Consider the following 14362-nt stretch of genomic DNA (forward strand, 5'->3'; position numbering starts at 1 on the left):
CCTTTCTCTGTCATCGTGTGGTTCACCTCCGCTTACCTGAAGTGACGACTTCTAACTTAGGAGATTTGACGTTGAGGAATTGATCCGTATTGTAATGTAGGTAGTATGGGCAGTAACACTGTGGAGAACTTCATATCTGAAAAAGAGGTGCATCAAAAAGACCTTTAAAAGCAAGATTAAAAGCAAGATTCGTGATAGAAAACATTTGCTCCTGTACCCACTAAAGCCATTGTAGGCACCCAATCAACAAGCACGTGAACTTTGTTCTGAAGCATAAAAAACTGCAATGCGCATTTCCGTTGGTGTCATGGCCGTGCCAGCTAGTTTTTTTCTGGTGGAAAAGGTGATTGCAGGGTGCCACTGTGTCAGTGTGAATGTATGTGAGCGGAGTGCACATGAAGATGGTAGTAGCATCAAACACCTGTCAAATACCGGGGAGTGGCTCTGAAATCTTTCCTCCCAGTAGTCATTGGCTGGTAGGATGTTGTAGGCTGGCCAAGAAATGCAGTAGGGCTTTTCAGTGGTCCTCGCACATTGTGTTTGGCATGGTAATTTTTTTATTATGCGATACCAGTGCTAGGTGGTGGCACACGAGACGAAGGTGGCGTGCAATGCCATTTTGTGTCGCCTTTGTCTTGTGTCTCATCCCTTGGCACTTGTATCGCATAATAAGTGGTCCTCATTGGCAATGTGGGTTGGCCATACCACAGTGCTTGGAAATGATTGCAGAGTCTTGCTATGGTCAATATTTGATTTTTCGAACTCTCTAGGGGCCACGAAAACTTCCGGAAACTCTGGCAGTCTGAAAAAATTAATGCATCACATTTACTGCCCCCAAGGGCTCAAATTGCCACAGGAACTTCCGAAATAGCTCTGAAGGCCTGCCAGTACACTAGGTGCATCGGCGCTCGTACTGTGACAGGAGACGGTGGCTGCACTTTTGTATAATTAAGGAATACATGCTGTGGTCCCATGGCAGTGGCCCTTCCAGTCTTGGTATGCTTGACAGCGATGCATTGCGTATGCTTCACCACGTAAAAGGCCGAGCTACATGGAGTGAAGAACTGGCGTCGAATTGATGAACTTTGCCCAACGCCTGGTGTCAAAAAATTTGACAGACAGAAAAAAATCGCTCAGCGAACTTTGCCACAGGAAGTGGCATATGTGCTTGCCAGGCGTCGTGAGGAGCGATCTTGCTCCGACTTCCACTGGTGCGCGCAAAAAGAGTATAAATCATTTGTAAATGTGTGTAGAAAACTTTTTTCTCATTGTTTGGCAATTTACAATGAAGAATAGTATGAAAACCCTTTTTATCAGTTTTTTGTTTGCTTTACAAGAACACATTCATCGTGTCTGGCAAGACTGACAGCTACGTGGCGAGCAGTGTCCACCTGTTTTTCGCTCCATTTAGTCCAAGCCAGCGAACAATTGACATCATGCCACAGCTTCTGTTTCTGTCGCATGAAGGTTGTCATGAAAGTTCATTCCATGTAGGCCGACCCCGCTGTATTTTGGCGAAGCTAAATTTTAGGAGCTGGCACAATGCGACACTTGATACTTGCCATGCTTTCCGTGCTTTGAAGCCATCAGCAAGAATGACAAAGGCGGAGTCGGCACCATTCTTGACAACAAATTCTCTCAATGAAAAACACAGTATCGAACAGCAAGAAGCTTCGTAGCTAATGTCGAAGCAACTAGGCCTAGCATTGCTACAGTGGCGGCTGTGGCTGCCAGCAAATCGGCATGCGGGAGTACTGATTTGAGGCTGCGAGATAATCAAAGTGGCAGTGGTAGTGGCTTCAAGTAATACTGCTTTGGACCTGCAGTCATGGCAAAATATCCAGAAAATCAATCGGTGCAAGGTTTCAGTGTGCGAAATTTCAGACGTTCTTATACATAAACTTTCCGAGGTACAACTGCAGTCGCCAAACGATAATTAGGACACCGGTAATCCGGACATGCTTGATTATTCGGACAGCCCAACAGTACCACCACTAACCCCATAAACGTAATGTATAAGGACGACCAAAATTTCAGACACCATACATTGCGTCGTGCGATAATTTGAACCCCGACTACATGACCGTGTGCCGATGGGCCACCGAGTCGAGCCAAAATAGCGATATTTTCGTTTGAATACGTCACCAGCATGGTCCTCGGCCATGTCGCCAGCACATTCATGAAACTAGCCAAGCCTTGTCGAACTAGTAGTCTTGATGAGAATTCGGTGCATGCATTAACTGTATACGTCACCAGCATGGTCGTCGGCCATGTTACCAGCACATCCCGAAACTAGCCAAGCCTAGTCGAACTAGTAGGCACCGATGAGAATTCGGTGCATGCATTGACTGTATACTTTGGTCTATCTGTAGCAACAGCATGACAATGGACTAAGGTACGGGCCACGATTTGTAGCGATGCCTTCAACTCGATTCCATGCCAGTCTTATCATCTACCTTTCATGTCCAGCTGATCCTGTTGATAACGTGTACTGAGCGGGGCTCTGGCTAATGAATAACTGCGAAAACCGTGAAAAGGAATACAGTCAAACCTCGATATAACGAAGTTGTACTTGCAGCGAAAAACTCGAGAATTTCGTTGTATTGAGGTTTGATTAATTCAATAGATCTAAGATGGGGAAATAAAAATAGTTCATTACATCGTGAATTTCGTTAAATCAAGGTTTGTTATACAGTAGAACCCCGCTGTTACGTCGTTTTCGGCCGGTCCCGGCACAGCTCCTATAGAACCCAATGCATTGGAAACCGCGCTGTGACGTCGCAACTGTGGGACCGTTCCCGCATCATACATTGCGAACTGCCACCCTGCGCTGGCCCAAGCGGCCATTTTGACTTTTCATGTCGCTTGGCTTGGTTGCTTGATGATGGCATTGGCCGCCCAAAGTGCCGGGGGCAACACTTATGACGTATTTTCGGTTTCTGCCAGCAAAAGTATGGCCCTTGAGATCCTGCTATCTAAAGATGGTGTCTATGATGCGTTGTAGCCCTAAAATTGGTTTTGGCTCATAGATGTTCTGTATAAAGTCCAAGGGCAATAACACCGTCGTCACGCGCTGTATGCTTTATGTGCGATTCAAAGCGTGCAAGGGGAGCCGACGACCGTTTCTAAATCTCGTGCGCGAGAGAAAGAAAAACAGGGAGGAAGCGCGCCTTCCGTTGCACTCTAGGCACCGGCGAGGGGGAGGGATAGCGGGCAGCGTTGTGCTAACTGCGTACTGCGCGGTGGCGCACGGTTGCGTGGGCCGTATCTTGAAAGCGATCTGCGTTAGGGGCAGAGTCTACGCAGTGTAGGTGCGTCGGCGGCTCGTAGGTTTGTGCGTGCTGTGTGTTCTCGGCGCTCAGTTTGCGTTGAAGCGATAGACAACAGCACGAAGGTCACTTCGCTCGCCTCTGCAGCGGTGCTTAAATTCCTCACGCCAGCGTTTTGACAGCGCGTGTCCTCGTTCATTGAGTGTGACGTGTTCATGTTTGCCTGTGGGCGCAGACACCATGCTTTTTAATATAGTTAATAAGCGAATGTTTACAAGTTTATGCGGACGGTATAACTACTATTCTTACTTTGTATAGCCGTCTACTATAATTTGCGATCGCAATCGATACTTCGGCTGTCGGGTGAAACTACAACTTTTTTTCACACGTAAGAATTAAAATAATATTGTGTGCAGTTCAACACTACCCCCATTGCTCAATTTTTCCCGTTTCCCGGCTCTTACGTTTTTTTTTTTTTTACGGTCCCATGAAAAACGTATCAGCAGGGTTCTACTGTATCGAGGTTTTACTCTAGCATAAAAGGCATTGCTAGAAATCGTGGCCACATGATGTCTTGGCCAAAGGCAAGCGTATGTGCGCGCAGCAACGCGTTGACAAACTTGGGCCGTGTTCTTGGACGATCACTTTCAAAGGTATACTTCCATTTTTGTGATATTTCGAGTAACTAGCACCAGAAGCATCGGTGGGTGGCAGCTTTTCCGCACTGTGATAAGATAGGGTGCTTAGCACTTGGCTAAAAATGCAGTTGCGCGTTGATGCCGATGCATCTTACGCTGTTCACATAAAATCTAAGGTGTCTCTGAAATTGACGAACGGAGAATATGGTGCACCTTTCTTGGCCACTTGTGGAATAAAATCACTTAGTTACGGGTGACTCCAGTATTTCAGACTCCCGATTAGTATTCTGAATTTTTGGCCATCCCCGTCTAGTCCGAATTATCGGTTGATGAGTGACAGTAGTCCCTTTTTTGCACTCTCCTTGACACTGGAAAAAAGAAAGAGGGAGAGTTTTCATAAGCGACTGCAGCTAAGTAGCAGCTGAGGTGTGCAGTAACCAGAGCCCCAGTGCATATTGCTATACTGCCTTGCAGGCTTGCCGTGGTGATAGGTTGGATGCAGGCACTCCAGCAGTCTTGGACACATCTGATGCACCGGGCCAAATCTACCGCATCCCAACACACGCTGACTTCCTGGCTGCCTACTCAACAGTGCCAGGTTAGTAAGGCTGGAAGCTTTGTGTAGCCGTGGTGTTAACAGATCAGTGGCACTCTGTGTTGGCATTGAGTCCTGGTTCCGTCTTGCACGAGCATCCAGCTGGACATGTTACAAAAGGCTACCCAGTGTGTTGGCCCAGTGGGAGTGGCCAAGGCATTCTGCTACTGAGCACCTTATTGTAAATTTTGTAACTCCCATTTGCAGTAGCCAGACTCAGGTGGATTCTACCCATATGCTCATATTACATTGGGCATCAAAAAAAAAAAAAATTAAGAAACATCAGGTGGTCAGAATTAACTGGCAGCTTTTAGCTACTGTCTCTCATAGCCCACCAAATGCAGCTTTACTGACACCGAACTACGGTTTTAGTCGGTAATCTATATTTTAAGGGGTTTTGAAACTGGATTTACAAGGGTTGCAATGCTTTGCAAGGATTTAAGTGGCTTATTGAAGCATTTTGTTTGTTGTTGAGCAGCATGGGCTTTTGATGTCTCACATGGCTAAAACCAAATGCTGAGTGCACATTGCATAAATAGGGGGAGTTTGGGGCTATTTTTGTTTTAGGACAGTGCTCCTCTGCATACAAGGGAGCTCTTGTCTGATGATGAAACCAAAGTAGGTTGTACAGCACAGAAATGGCCATAACAGTTCTTGTGGCTGCAGGCTGACAAGGACCTTAGGTTGTCTTTATGCAGCGGGTGTCAAGGCCAAATGATCAGGAAAACCAATATAGATAACCCTGGCCGTCCCATAACTTTGACCATTTGCATTGTGCTCCGCTGCTTGATCTATTGAGACAGCAAACAAGAGGAAACCTTGGATTGACTGGCTAGATGTGCCAAGTCGAGTAACTATGATTTGGCAGCTCATATAGTCGACTTCCATTAATTCGGCGTCGACAAGACCAACAAAATTGATTGAATTGATGGTGGGTCGAATTAAAGAAAGAGAAAAACTATCCAAATGCACCACTTGGTTGGCACATTTTTCAGTACAGTAGAACCTCGCTGATACGTTCCCGCTTAATATGATTTCCCGGCTCCTATGTTCGCAATCGCGAAAAATAAACATAACCCCATAAAAGAATGTGTTAATACATTCCGGTTAATACGTTCCTGGGAAATACGATTATTCGGCAGCAACGTTCAGCGTTGCGGCAAAGTGCGGTCATATGATACATTCTGCAGATAAAAATTATCATTCAGGTGTGCAGAAAGGCCGCTCTCATGTGCTTGTGAAGCACTAAGTGGCAGACAGCCGCCGCGCGGCTTCTTTGCATTGCTCAATCCCCCCCCCCCCCCTCCGCGACTTCTCTGCATTGCTCGTTTGCCCGAAGCACGGCAGCAGCGGCGAGCGAATTGACCTTTGCGCTACCTCGCCCCTCGCTTCAATGCGAACTACTAAGCGGCGAAAACAGGTGGTGGGGCGCTACGACTCGCCAAGATTGTAGCGGAGGTGGTGGCGGACGAGGCGCCTGAAGACGGCGGTGAGAACGCAGGTTTGCGCCCACCAGCTACCTTCGCCGAAGCCCTTGATGGCCTGGAAGCCTTACAAAGCTTCTTTCGCATGAAAGACAACGAAAATGCAGACAAGGGTCTGCAGTGTGCGCAAAAGGAGTTGTTCGTGTCCAAGGGTGTGGCGCACCAGCAGAAAATACAGTCGAATCTTGATAACTCGAATTCGAAGGGGCCCGAAAATTTGTTTGAATTAAAAGAAGGACTCATTTTTGACGTATTTGTGCACCATAGCGCAACGTACGAGCGGTGCGAGTTGTGAAATATCGCGGAAGCACATAGCGAGCAAGGCCCACGGAACTGCCCATGCCGGCCAACGCTCGCATCTCGATAGCGCCTACGAAGTGGTTCATTTGGAAAAGGAAAGGTTGGCGCTATCTTCTGCAGCCCTTGAGGGAGCACGGCTCAGCGCCAACCCCCAACCCGATAGCGCCTCTCCCTCTTCACAACCACAATATCTCTCTCTCGCATCCCGATAACGGCAGTCAACGAAATTTCAGGGAGCGGGCCGCGCCGGCACGGCGACGCGCGCGCGCGGAGACTGCGTCGAAGGTGGCGGAGGAGGGCGGCAGGGAAGCGCATTTGGCCTCGGCAACCCCGTCGCTTCAGTGGCTCCCCTCACCCTCCCTCTCAACTCCCTCGTAGCTCCCTCACCTTCGACTCTCCATGTCCGCCTGTCGGCCCGGCGCCAGCTTAACCCACTCCCATAAGTTTCATTTTCTGCCATTGAAGCGAGCGTTGGCCGGACTGGGCCTTCGCTTTGCTTCCCTCTGCGCCGCAGCCGCTGCGTTGGCTGTTGGCTGAGACGCGTACACGCATGCTCCGCTGCGACGCTGAAACGGCGACCTTACCATTTGAGAGAGGAAAATTTCGCCGCAGTATTTTTTTTTTTTCTTTCTTTTTTATTTCTCTGCGCGGCGCTGAGGGGTCTCTCCTAAGCTTTTGCTTTATGGCGGTGTCGGAGCATTGCCAGTCGGAGTTGTCTCCACGTGATTTGGCGTGCTGCTGAGAGCATTGTCGGTGCGCGGTTATGTTCGAATTAACCGTCGCAAATGCTTTCGCGTTCGAATTACCGAGCGTTCTCGCCCATTGGAATACACATAACTTTGACGGGACCACAGCTTCAGTTCGAATTAACGAGATTCGACTGTAACTATGTTTTGCAAGAAATAAATGTTTTCTGCCTTTGCACCTCAATATGGGCTTGTCAGCTTCAATTTTTACTGGATTCAGATAGTACGTTTTCCCGAATCGTACGTTTATTTTTCGCGTATTTTTTGAAAACGTACGAACGAGGTTCTACTGTATTTGCTTGATTCTATCATGTTCCGGAATTAACTACATACCCAGCTTTTATGGATTCAAAGTTGAAAACTAATATAAAAATGCCATTAGCAGTCCAAGACAAAGTAGAAATCTAACGTGTACCGGATTTCTTTAAAAAGAAAAAAACGTAGCGTTCCACCGATTCAGGCATCAGAAAGAGATAAAACCAGTAAAGTTTACTTTCACACAATAGAAATTTATTGCATAAACTTGGATAAACTTGGATACATCCGCTTACTAACTGAATTAGCAAGCGTGGTGTCAGCGCACACAAGCAAACATGAATAGATCACACTGAATGACCGCAGACAACGACTGTCAAAACGTTGGCAGCAATCGCAGCCACCACAGCGGGTAAGGTTCGTGCGGTGTATCGCTTCAAAGGAAACTGAGCGGCGGATGCACAGGCGTATACAAAGGTCAGAGCCGTGTGGAGATAAGAGACAGTGCGGGCGACGGCCACAGCCAGGCAAAGTACGAACGGAGTTGTTGGCAGAGTAAAAGCTGCGCCCCCCCCCCTCCCTCCCGCTCAGCCTTCCCGCTTTCTTGCTTTTGCGTGAGAGTTCTTGCTTTTGCGTAAGTTCCCCTTACGCCTGATTGCAAGATACGCCTTTGGTGCCGGAGCACAGCGTCGCCCTGCCTCCCTCCCTCCCATACCCCCACGGCCTTTCGCACAACGGTCGCGTTTGCTTTCGGCCGTGCGTTCGTTCTCCGTGATAGCGCGCGCGTCCCCCGCGCGCTTTCGCTCTTGGAATCTATACGGAACGTCACGGCGATGCCGACGGCAGAAATCCGGTTGAAGTGTCCATATAATTGCTATCGCAATAAAACTGCCCAATCTAGTGTCATTTGGAGATGCCCAAGTAACAGTAACCCCGCATCGTACTATGAATACCACCCGTGGCGTTGTCTCAGATGATCTGTTGCAGCTGAGTGAGGCTGAACTTCTGGAGGGTTTCAGTGAGCAGAATGTCATCAATATTAAACGGATTAAAATGAGGCGAGATGGCAAAGAACTCTAGACCAAGCATCTGATACTTTCAACTCAAGTGTTCTGCCCAAGTCCATTGAGGCCAGCGGCTCGGCCATAGTTCCCAGAGCTGCCGAGGCCGCCAAACTTGTGCAAAATGCAGTGGTCATGAATACTCCTCTGAGTCTTGTGAAAGCTCTCTACATTGTGTGAACTGTGATGGGGAGCATGCCGCATCCTCGCGGTCGCACCCATCCTGGAAAAAGGAAAAGGAAATAGTAACTAATAAAGTAAAGGAAAAATAACTTTCAAGGAGGCACGCAGGCAGGTATCGTACCTGCCAAAAACCAGCTTTGCTGAAGTGGCGCGTCTGGGGGCAGCGCCACAACGGCTCCCGGCGGCTGTCTGGCACACGCGTAGTGAGCCGGTGGCGATGCCATCTGCCCCCTCGGCGGGTGTAGCCAGTGCTGCTGCTCCGCCATCTAAGGAGGGCCCATCAACCTCCGGGCTGGTGGGCTCCAAGGTCTCGTCTTTTCAGGCGAGACTCTCAAAGGCAACACAGCGCTCTTGCGAGCGCGTGCCCAGCGGATCGCAAGAGGATATGGACACAACACCGAGTGTGAGGGCGCAGCCAGCGTCTAAGGAGCGGCGTGATTCCATCGACCGCTCCAAAAAAGAAAAATCTCATGTCCCCCAGCGCCTGGAAAGGGCCCGTGAGCTTACTTTGTATTCTTGAACACACAGCATAAAAATTTATCAAAATGAACGCACAAATCCGACAATGGAATGTGAGAGGACTTCTGCATAATCTTGATGATATCACAGAACTCCTCCTTAAATATAAGCCAAAAGTTCTGTGTGTTCAGGAAACACACTTCAAACATACACAAATTTCCTCAGACAATATGCTATTTTTCGCAAGGACCGCGAGGACACTGTCGTGTGTGGAGATGGGTTTGCACAAGGCTTACCCTGCGAGCGACGGTCAGAAAAGGGCACGACGCTCCTCCACTCCGCAACGCACAAAGGCGCTACGGCAGGGTTCGTCGACTCTCCGACACGGCGCAGAGAAGGCTCCGGAGTCAGATCGCCAACAAACACGGGTTTATTCACCCAAGGTACAGCTCAGTGCTACAGTCACGGCGCTTACGGGCCAATGCTCGCCGCAAGACCGATCGAGTACGCGCGCCCGCTGCGCTAGGGCTAACCGGGTAGCGGTCCGCCAAGCGCGATAACGAGGAGTCGCGAGAACAAAGGTCTCGTGTAACCACCTCGTTGCGAGCCTGTCAGCCTCTGCCGCGGCGAGGAAGCGCTCAGCGGACGAGAGCTCGGGTGGAGAGGGTGCCCGGGGGCCGCCGCGCGGGAGGCCAATCAGGGCGCGTCCCGGTGACGTGCCTCGCGGGGCAAGTCCAATCCCGGGGGGGAAAAGCACGGTTTGCGCGGGAAAGTAAGTCCGGCGCGCTCGCCATGTTGCCGTTACGGCGGCGGTTCCGGGGATCGAGCTAAGCGCCACGCGCGAGCTGGGGGACGAGGCGCGGGAAGGCACCTCGATCCCCACACGTGTCATCCGGTGGTGTGGCTATCATAGTCGACAGAGGTGTTGCCTGTCGGGAAATAAAACTTCGTACACCCCTAGAGGCAGTTGCTGTCCAAGGGGTGCTGTTTGACAAGCTAATCACTATCAGTTCTATATGCATCCCTCCAAGTTATCAACTTAATGAAACCGAATTTCAAAACTACATAGATCAGCTTCCGGCTCCATACATTGTTGTCGGAGATTTAAACGCACATAACACTTTGTGGGTGCTTTGTGGTTGCGGTGCAAGAGGTCGCCTAATCGAAAACTTTTTTTCCTCGGGGGCATGTTTACTTAATAAGAAAGAGCCAACGTACTACAGCGTGGCGCATAATATATACTCCTCCATAGATTTAAGTATCGTGTCGAGTTCAATAATTCTGTACCTGGAGTGGTCCGTTCTCAAGAACCCCTTTGGGAGCGACCACTTCCCAATTACAGTGTAGACCGCTTATAACATAAGTCACCGGAGTCGCGAATATCCGCACTATAAGCTGTACCGCACTATGACCAAAGCAACAATTTTCAACGCCCGCACATATGCAAAACATGTGCACCGAGCCGCCACACGTATGCGACAGTCGAGGAATGCGGCTAGAATGTTTGCATTCAATTTACAGTCGAATCTCTTTAATTCGAACCAAATCACGCGGCGGCGCCACCGACCGGCATTGCTCCGGCACCGCCATGGAGTAAAAGTTTAGGAGAGACCCCTCAATGTCGCGCGCGAACAAAAAAAAAAAAAAGCGGTGGAAATTTCACCCTCTTTCAAATAGCAAGGTCGCCGATTCTGCGTTGCGCCGGAACATGCGTGTAGTGCCGACGTCTCAGCCACGCTACCGTAGCCACGCGTAGAAAACGGCAGTGAACCCTTCTTTCTCCTTTATGCTTCCTCTACTTTCTAGTCACGTGTTGACCTTGCACGCTGCAGCTACGGCGCAGAGGGAAGCAGTGGCGCTCTCCCAGGCTGGCCAACGAAACTGCCCACGCCGGCAAACGCCCGCTTCCCGATAACGGCAGAAAACGAAACTTTGGAGAGCTGGCGCCGGGCCGTCTAGAGCGGCGGCGCCTGGACGGCGGTGACAGTCGGTGACAGTCGAAAGTGAGGGAGCTACGAGGGAGGGCAAGGGGAACCACCGAAGCGGCGGAGTTGCCAAGGCGAAATCCGCTTCCCTGCCGCCCTCCTCCCTCACATTCCACGGTCTCCGCGTGCGCCCCCTTCGCCGTGCCGTGCCGGTGCCGCCCGCTCCCTGAACTTTCGTTTGCTGCCGTTATTGTAAAGCGAGCGTTAGCAGTTTCGTGGCCCTCGCTCACTATGCGTGCCGTGATATTTGACGACTCGCACTCAAGATTCTGGTTTCAGCCTCACTGGCTGTTCGTTTGCACCACGTGTCCTTCTCTTCCACTTCGTCTCTCTTCCTCGAGCACTCCTTGGGGCGCCCGTTTGAGGGGAGCGTTCGCCGTCTCCGCTGATGCGTACTCCCAGGCAGCCGCACTCTAACCGGTATTCCGTTTCCCACAACTGCACTATAAGCGATACGTGTATACATGGAGTTCTATGGGAAAATTAACGGGAGTCTGAAGCGACCGCACTATATCCGGTCCTGCACTATAAGCAGTTACGTTATAAGTGGTCTATACTGTATATTAAACTTTACAAAACAAGATATATGCTCACCACACATTCCCCGATAGAAGGTTGACACGGCTAACTGGGAACGTTTCCGAAAACTTACATGTTTAAGCACGGATGATATTGCCTCCTTTAATATAGAAGACACTGTGGCGTATATAACAGACTTTATAATTGATGCTGCCACGAAATGCATCCGTCAAACTAACGGACTTGCGAATAAACGTCGCATCCCGTGGTGGAATGAAGAATGTAAACAAGCACTGAAAAATCTAAATAAAGCTTGGGGACGACTTCGCGACTCTCCAACTGCTGAAAACTTGATTAGTTTCAAACAAATAAAGTCACAAGGTGGAAGAACATGTCGACGTGCTAAAAGAGAGAGTTGGGAGAAGTACATCTCCAGTATAAATTCTTACACGGATAAGACGAAAGTGTGGAATCGAGTAAATAAATTAAAAGGCCGGTAGGTACACCCATTACCCTTAGTCAGTTCTCAAGATGAGAGCCTGGAAGACCAGGCAGGTTGTCTGGGCGAACACTTTGAACATGTCTCCAGTGTGTCCCATTACACACAAACATTTCTCAGGTTCAAAGAACACGCAGAGCGAAGGCCTCTTGATCGAAAATGGTCACAAAATAAAGATTACAACTGCCAGTTCAGCCTAGCTGAACTGGAAGCTTCTCTTAATTGCTGCAACAACTCGGCGCCAGGCGGCGATCGTGTCATGTATGAAATGATTAGGCACCTGCATACTGAAGCGCTGAAAACACTCCTGTCTCTTTTCAATGCCATGTGGGTGGCTGGGTATATCCCGTCCTCGTGGAAGGAGGCTATAGTCATCCCTGTGCTTAAACAAGGTAAAGACCCGTCCCTTGCAAGCAGCTACGGGTCAATAGCACTAATAAGCTGCTTGTGCTAACTATTCGAAAAAATAAACTACTAGACCCCTTCCAATGGGGTTTCAGGGAAGGTATGTCCACAACAGACCACCTTGTTCGCATTGAGTCTTATATTAGAGATGCTTTTATACATAAGCAATTCTGTCTCTCAGTGTTTCTCGACCTAGAGAAAGCTTACGATACCACATGGCGCTACGGCATTCTCCGAGACCTTTCGGTGATGGGTATCCGTGGCAACATGTTAAACACAAAAGAAAGCTACCTATCTAATCGCACATTCCGCGTAAGAGCGGGTAACGTTTTGTCTAGGTCATTCACCCAAGAGACCCGTGTGACGCAAGGGGGCGTGCTTAGTTGCACACTATTGTAAAATTGAATTCCCTGCACACAGTCATCCCACACTCAATGTTTTATTCTGTTTATGTCAGCGATGTGCAGATAGGCTTCAAGTCATGCAATATTGCAATCTGCGAACGACAAGTACAGCTGGGAATAAACAGATTGTTCAAAGGGGCAGATGAAAATGGTTTTAAAGTGAACTCCCAGAAGAGCACTTGCATACTCTTTACAAACAAGAGAGGCGTAACGCCAGTCCCAAGTATACAAATCAGAGGAGATGCGCTCTCTGTGAGCAGCGAGCATAAGTTTCTAGGAATCATTTTAGATTCCAAGCTGACATTTATTCCTCATATTAAGTATCTGAGGGCAAAATACCTCAAGACAATGAACCTTTTAAAGCTTCTGTCGTGTACGACTTGGGGTAGTGATCGAAAGTGTCTGGTTAACTTATACAAAAGTCTTGTCAGTTCACGCCTTGATTACGGAGCCATAATTTTTAAGTCCGCAATGCCAAGTGCATTGAAAATACTAGACCTCGTTCACCATCTGGGTATCCGCCTCGCGACCGGTGCTTTCCGAACAAGTCCGATCCAGAGCCTCTATGTAGAGTCAAATCAGTGGTCACTCCATATGCAGCGTTCATATAGCAATTTCACATATTTTCTGAGCTTACGCGCGAATACTGAACACCCTTCATATTCAATCTTAAACGATATGACCGCTGCCACACTCTTCCATAATCGACCGGCAGCGAGAAAGCTGTTCTCATTGCGTGTAAGAAACCTTAGTGAGGAAATGGGTGTTCCAATTATTGAACAGTCACCTATGGCTCCAATGGAACTGTTACCTCCGTGGCAGTGGCAGCTCATAGATTGTGACACATCATTTATAGAAGTCACGAAACACGTGCCTGAGGCACACATTAAAATGCATTTCCTAGAACTCTAATCTAAATACTCGTGTACTTGTGTTTTAAACAGACGCTTCCAAGTCTCATGCCGGGGTATCTTATGCAGCCATCGGTCCATCCTTTTCGGAATCCGGTGTACTGCACCCGGAGACAGGTATCTTTATGGCTGAGGCCTATGCACTGTTATCGACTGTGAAGTATGTTCAAAACTTCAAAAACTTCAAAAGACTGTCATATTTACAGACTCCCAAAGTGTCATGAAAGCATTGAAGTCACTCTGTAAACACAAAAACTCTGTACTTACTTAATGAGCTCTATTCCATTCTGTTAAAGCGAACATATGTAACCAACATGTGATTATATGCTGGGTGCCGGGCCATAGAGGCATTGAGGGTAATGTTCAAGCAGACTAAATGGCCACATCAGTTACATATCAGGCGTTACATCTCCCTGCAGCTGCTGTTCCTGCAGCAGATTTGAAGCCTTTCCTGCGAAAGAAACTGCGAAGCCACTGGCAACGCTTGTGGGATGCGGAAAGAAATAATAAGCTTCACTTGATAAAACCACAGTTAGGTTTCTGGCCCCCCGTAACGAAAACACGAACTGATGTCCTGTTCTATCGTCTAAGAATAGCACATACATATGGCACCCACAATCTTTTGCTTACTGGGGATGAACCACCAACC

Source organism: Dermacentor silvarum, chromosome 1 (assembly GCF_013339745.2).
Source record: "Dermacentor silvarum isolate Dsil-2018 chromosome 1, BIME_Dsil_1.4, whole genome shotgun sequence".
Classification (NCBI taxonomy): domain Eukaryota; kingdom Metazoa; phylum Arthropoda; class Arachnida; order Ixodida; family Ixodidae; genus Dermacentor; species Dermacentor silvarum.